Genomic DNA, 6787 nt, shown 5'->3' on the forward strand with positions numbered 1-6787 from the left:
AAGCCCCTGAGCAGACGCGGATGACCCCCCGGGGGGCCCCGGAGCATGGGGCCCCACGGGAGGACGGTGACCACTCACCGGCTCCAGAGGGGAAGACAAAGGAGGCAGCAGTAATTGAGGCACTGGGGGCGAAGCAGGGGGAGGGATGGCTGCAGGAGCGGACGGGGGTGGCGAGATCGGCAGCCCCTCTATTGGTGCGGGAGAGGGTCTTTCCGAGGCAACACGCTGTGTTACATCGCCAGGAGGGGGGATGACTGCAGGAGCGGACGGGAGTGGCGAGATCACCAGCCTCTCTATTGGCGCGAGGGAGGGCCTTTCTGAGGCGACACGCTGTATCGCGTCGCGGCAGAGGTGCCAGGCATGTAAAGCCTGCACGGGTGCCCGAGGCTCTTTGTCCAATATCTGGCCCAACCGCTCCCAGTCCGCTAGCTTAAGGGTTCCGGCTTCAGGGTACCACGGGCATTGGGCACTCACCTCCTGTAGCAGGAGAGTGAGTTCTCGAGTGGGGCAATCATGCTGAGCCTTACGCAGCAAATACTGTAGCTCATTGCGGTGTTGCACTTGCAAAGCAGAGAGGGAGCTTCCCATACTTACCACAACGAAAAATACTCACCGGGATCCGCGAAGCAGATGAGTGAAGCGTCTGAAACCCTTGCCGGGTGAGGTGCGTGCTGAGGGCCCCACGTTGGGCGCCAGTTGTTGCGGTTCAAATACAAGACAGCACAAAGCTTTAAGCAAGCAAGCAGGCTGGTCTGCCAACGGGCTGGTCCTGTCAGCTTTCCAACCTCTCCTTTATTCTTTCTCCCCCCCGCGCATTACATTCTCCAACAGATAAAAGGAATACACTGGCTTTGTTTAACATTCTTATTTACCAATTTCTATCTACCGCATTCCTTGCTCTCGGGCCTTGAGCCCAGTCCTGGGAGGCTTCCCACGGTTCATGTCATCTGGGCGAGATTCCAAGGTTCATGCCCTTGAGAGGAGCCGTGTGTGCACTGCTCCTACACAACACTCCGGGTGTGCCCTGAATGTTGCCAAGTGCATGAAACCTTGTATGAATGCTACACCTTTCAATACTACTGAGTGACTGTTCAAATTTCCCCTCTTGACAGTTCAAGATAATGAGTCTCAAAAATGGATTTGGACGTTTAGTTAATTATATGGGGGAAAAATCCCATTATTTTTTATCTAAAACTTGTCACTTTCAAGATTAAGTATTAAAATACCTGCTTGCAAATTTAAGCTTTCCTCTAAACCATTTGTCAGTTTAAAGTCACAATCCTTGTGACAATTATTTTTTGCTCTTTGTCCAACCCTCCAGGCCTCTTTCCTTCTTTACTAAAACTTACAAAATGTTAAATAAGTAATTCTCTTTGTCTAGATAATGGCTTGAAACGAAATCACCATTATCTTTCTTGGGGGACTAATCACATTTTATGTTTGATGCCAGAATCCTTAACTCTCATGGTTTCTAATGAGTTTTATTTCCTTGGAACGAATATCACTATGTAAAAGATTTATCTAAATCCAGTTGTTGATAGCCTTCTCCAGCAAATCACAAAAGAGATGGATATCTGCCAGAGACATTTGTGTAATTGTATCTGAATAAATGTAACTAAGATGAGACTCTGTATGGGTTTTTACTGTATAGATTATTACATTCTTTCTCCCCCAATATGCTTTTTAATAATACTTTGAACACTTATGTATGAAATAGAAGAAAATAAGAAACTAGTATCACAATCCTAGGTCCTATAATTTTTTGAGGCATTGTAGCTCAACATTTACTTGAGGTGAACACACTCTTTCACCTTGGGACTGATTCTGTTAGAGTCTAATGTGAGCATTTTGGTATAGCTTTGTCAAGGGGGTGTTTTTTCTTCAAAACATTTTGGATTTTGTGAGGATTCTATTTAATCAGCATTTTAATTTGTTTAGGCACAAGACAGAACAGATGTCATTGTTTGCATTTGTCTCATTGTGTGGAGAGGAACTTTTCTGCCAGAACCATAAGAAAGTTTGTTTGTTTCCTTATTTGTTTTCCACCTCAATTTTTTTTCTTTTTTAATGATAAAGAGTCATCAACATAGTTTTAAATTATCTATGCCAGTTCCCAAAAGTAACTGGGCCCTTGAACAGAATCTGACCTATTCACAAATTTAAAAACTAGGACCTAAGTAAGTCCACAGAACTGGAAGCGAAATTACATTTGTGACTGCTGAACATTAGAATTCAAAAGCACTTTTCAGATACTGCAGAACAGTCATCCCCACACAGTTCTGACTACATTTGGTAGTGTAAGTTTCTGTAGTGAAACAATTAGACAAGATGGGCTGCAGAATGGTTACATTTCCTTTCTGCTAAATTATCAGTAATTGTTATATCTGACTTAGTTGCTGGGAGCTGTTACCCCAAAAATGTTCTTTGTTTCCATACGCTTACATTACAGTAGATTGCATTAGAGGTTATTTTCAATTGTTTTTATATTTTAAAAAGTGCATGCTCTCATTTTGTGTTTTCTATTATGTTACTTTAAATCCAGACCAATAAAAGTTATTGTAGATCCAATTTGCTCAGTTTAAAATAACTTATAGAATAATTCACCACTGGTAAATTGTCACAAATATTTATCAGCCCCAGGGGGGAAGAACTATTAGCCCACCTGTATTAGTTAATATATGTTTGGGTGTGTGATGTTGAAGAGAAGAAAACTGTTGCTGCTTTGGTGGGGATGGGGACATGGGGGATGATGATGATGCTATTGAATGGGATGTAAAAGGCTAGGAGAAACAGTGCTACTGCTCCTGCTTTACCTGGGGTATGAAGGTGCTGAAATACATTGGGCGGTGCGTGAATTGCTGGTTCAGGGAGGCTAGCCCCCAGCACCGCCTCTTCCATGACCCCCTCTTGCTGGAGGCCAAAGCTCCCCACCGCAGCCGCTGGCCCCCGCCCCAGGGTAGTGCCCCCAGCCCAGAGCACTGGGCGGGCCTCATGGCCCCAGCCCCAGAACACCAGGAGGGTGAGTAGCATGGCCCCAGCCCCGTCGGCCCCAGAGCACTGGGAGGGCAGGCAGCACGGTCCCAGCCCCTTCTCCCCCAACTCCGGAGCCCTGGGAGGGCAGAGCGGCCCCAGCATCAACCCCAGCCTGAGCACAGGGCACAGGGGAAGAGCCACCCGCAGAGTGGGAAGCAGAAAGGGGACTGAGGGTGGAGCATGGGCGGGGCCTCGCCTGACTGTTTGGGGAGGCTCAGCCTCCCCCAGCCTATGATACCCGCTGTCCAAGTGAGTCTCACTTCCTTCTCCCCACCCCCAATTATGGAGTGGGGCTGCAAGAGGCCACCTCAGTTTCTTCTTCTAATGCCCTTATCTGCCATGCCATCATCAGCTGGGCAGAGGATTCTCTGTACTTAATTGTAATCAAGACTGTTGGAATACAGAGCCACTAGACAAGTAGGGCCACTGCAGTTAGAGCCAAATAGCAGCTACGTGGGAATAGTGGCCATAGTCCCCAAATATGAAAGGGACAATTTCAGTTAGCCCATACAATGATTTATTCATCTTGGGTAAGCAGGCAAATGGAAACAGGTTGAAATAATCAAAAGGCATAAGAAATTAAGAATTGAAATAGCATTAGAACCTCCCCAACTTGACAATTGCCAGTTTTTATTGCCTTCTCTTCACAGTTCTTTAGTCAGTTTTCAATTACTATGACCATGCTTATGTCTAATTTCATATTTAAAGTAATATTTCATGGGGACTATATCAAATGTTTTAATAAAGCTCAGATATATTACATATACTAAGTTTACTTTGTACACTAATATTGCAGATCAAAAACATGATTTAGTTTGTCTGGCATGATAACTTCATAGATCCATGATGCTTATTTTTCATGGTTCTGTTTTCCTCTTGATGTTCACAAATGTAAGCCAATGTGACTACTCACATGCTTAAAATTAAGAACATGCTCAAGTACCTTGCTGGACTGGGGAATAAAGTTTTACAAATTATCCTCTAAGTACTTACAATCAATCGGTACTCTTTAAATAATTAGAATAATACAATTAATACATTACAGAAATTTGACAGCTTAATTACATGATAAAAAGCCCAGTTTTTCTCCCATGGAAGTCAATGAGATTTATGCCATTTATTTCAGTGGGAGGAGGCCCAGTCCAACTTTGATTGTGTACTTAATATTTGGTTTTTAAAAACAGTCAAATTACATACTGGGATAGCTGTTTCTGAGCCCTGGGAAACTACAGGGTAATTAATTTGTATTTAAATTGATAATAATTTTAACAGTTTGGTCACAGCCCTGAATAAGGAGCAGCACATAGGTCCAACCCCTCAGCAAGATCCCTGGGAGCAACTGTGACTGAGGCAGGACACTTTTTGACATCCTTTGTGTTACTGGGGCCAGGGAGGAGGAAGCAGTTTACTGCAGCCCTGAAAAATGTAGTTTGTGGAGAATCCATTCCATGATCTGTGCTGGTCTTTTAGAGTACCGAGTATAGCAGCCAGGTCAGGAGTCCAGTCCAGGTGTTGTTTTGGACTAGAGAGTTCAGTTAGCTACAAAGGGAGAAGCTGTATGCATTGTTCTGTGAGCTCTACAATTAAACCAGTGGTCTGTGGAAATTGACTTTAAAATTATATACAGAAGCCGCCTCCTAAATCAATTAGGACACAACAAAAAGGGTGCAGCTTACTTCCCCCCCTGCATCCAGCCAGTTCCTGGGGAAAGGAGTTAGATGGCTTACCCTACTTCTTATCCCCTCTACCTCCTTGGTGGGGGGGATGTTATTGGAGAGAAGAAGAGAAACAGCTGCTATGCAGACCTTGTGCTCCATGCAGAACCACACCCAACATCTAGTCCTAATGCAGGCAAACCTTACTTCCCTTCACTATGGCAATAGGACTCAGGACAATCTAATCTTATGCAGTTTACCCAATTGATCAGAATGGTTCCAAAAGAGCTTTTGAGACTATTGTTGGAGACCCCAGGGCATGGCCACTAGTTAAGTCGAGGGGATGGAAGGCCATAAGGATCGAGGAAGTCTCCCTGCTGTAGGCCTAACAGCTTCTTTTCAACCCCCCTTAATAGAACTCAGGCCTGGCAGGTCTGAGTAAGTTCTTTTGCTCTTAAAATAATGTTGCAGTTGTAGATAATGCCTTATAGTGTAAGGTTTGCTGACGCCAAGTTAAAGGTAACAGGAGAGACAGCTACAAGGCCAGACAGAATGTGCTGGTTGTTTAAGTTGCTAGGAATGCTTGTTAGAGGTTGCAGGAAATAAACATTGTTGTAACCCATATAAGGAAGGCAGAGCATTTGTGCAAAGCTTTGATTGGCTGATGTGTAGTGCAGTAGCATTAAGGAATATAAAAGTGTGTGTAATGACCTGCTCTGATGTGCAGGATTTGAGATTTCTCTCCCTGTACCTTTCTTTGGAATTCCAAATAAACTTTTCTGCTTCTCCACCCTGTTGTGTTTATTGGGTGACGCACACTGGGCAACGAACCCCTGCTGTTTTTTGCCTCTGGGCACTGGGTGCCGGCAACACTAAATATAGCTTCTTGAGAGCTCTGATTTTTTTTTCTTGGAGATTTTTCACTTTTGTAAAAATATTAATAAAGAAAACAAGTGCATATGAAAAACAACATATAAGATCAGTTAAGTTTGTTCACATGTAGAAATTTTCAAGATGTTTAGACCTTAATGTGTCTTCTTTTGTTGTAGTAGGAAATCCTAGCTCCTGGAATCAAGCTGTTAACTTCAAGAACAATTTTAATTTTATTACAGCTTGACAGCAGTCCAAATATATATCTGTACATACATGCACAGCATATTTTATTACAGATGTTAAAAAATGTGCAGAGTATGTAGAGTAAGTAAAATCCTGTTTTAGTACAGACAGTTCACACTAGCCAGCAGCTTTTGGTCACTCCTGGTTGCCAAATTACGTAACTGCTGATATATGAGGGATAATTTCCATTTTGTAGCCTAGATTCCCATGTCAGAATCCATGGGACATAATCCCATTTTCATGTAAGGGGACAGGCTGCCAAAGCTTAATTGGCTTTAATTGTGTTGCCGTAATTAATGACAGCATAGTCCACTATTTAAATAAATGAACTACTTTAAAAATACTTTAGAAGTCCTGTCTTGCACATTTACTAAGCAACTAAAGTATTAAATCAGAAGGAGTTATGCCAGTGTGCTAATTTAACTAAAACATATGTTAGCTCCTTTCACTGAAAGATCTGATCCTCTAAGCACTTGTGCATGTAAGTATGTTTAGGCCCCTTGAGTTCACTGAGACTATGCATGAGTCAAGTCAGTCATTTGATTAAGTGTTTGCAGGATTGGGCTCTAACACAATAACTTGCTGTTCAAATGCACTAGTCCAGAAAATCTGTTTTTCCCTAATTATTGTACATTTATATCATAGCATGAGTATTAGCAAGCATAGACCCTGATCCAGAAAAACACTTACAATACGTGTGTAACTTTAAATAGTGAGTAGTTCCATTTCAGTCAACTGGCACTGCCCACATGCTAAAAGTTACAGATGCGCTTAAGTGTTTTGTTGAATCAGAATCATAAAGAACGGATTAGCCAGCTGTAAAGCTGCTATCTAAAAAGCCTTCTGTGATTGCACAGTCCAAAAGGATCAGATATCTGTTTAAATTCTTATACAACACCAATTGCCATAGTATCGGAGCAGTAATTTTTTACTGCATCAGGACCTACATATTTATAGGATATTTTAAAGCTCCTGTATTTACA

Source organism: Caretta caretta, chromosome 2, assembly GCF_965140235.1.
Source record: "Caretta caretta isolate rCarCar2 chromosome 2, rCarCar1.hap1, whole genome shotgun sequence".
NCBI lineage: Eukaryota > Metazoa > Chordata > Testudines > Cheloniidae > Caretta > Caretta caretta.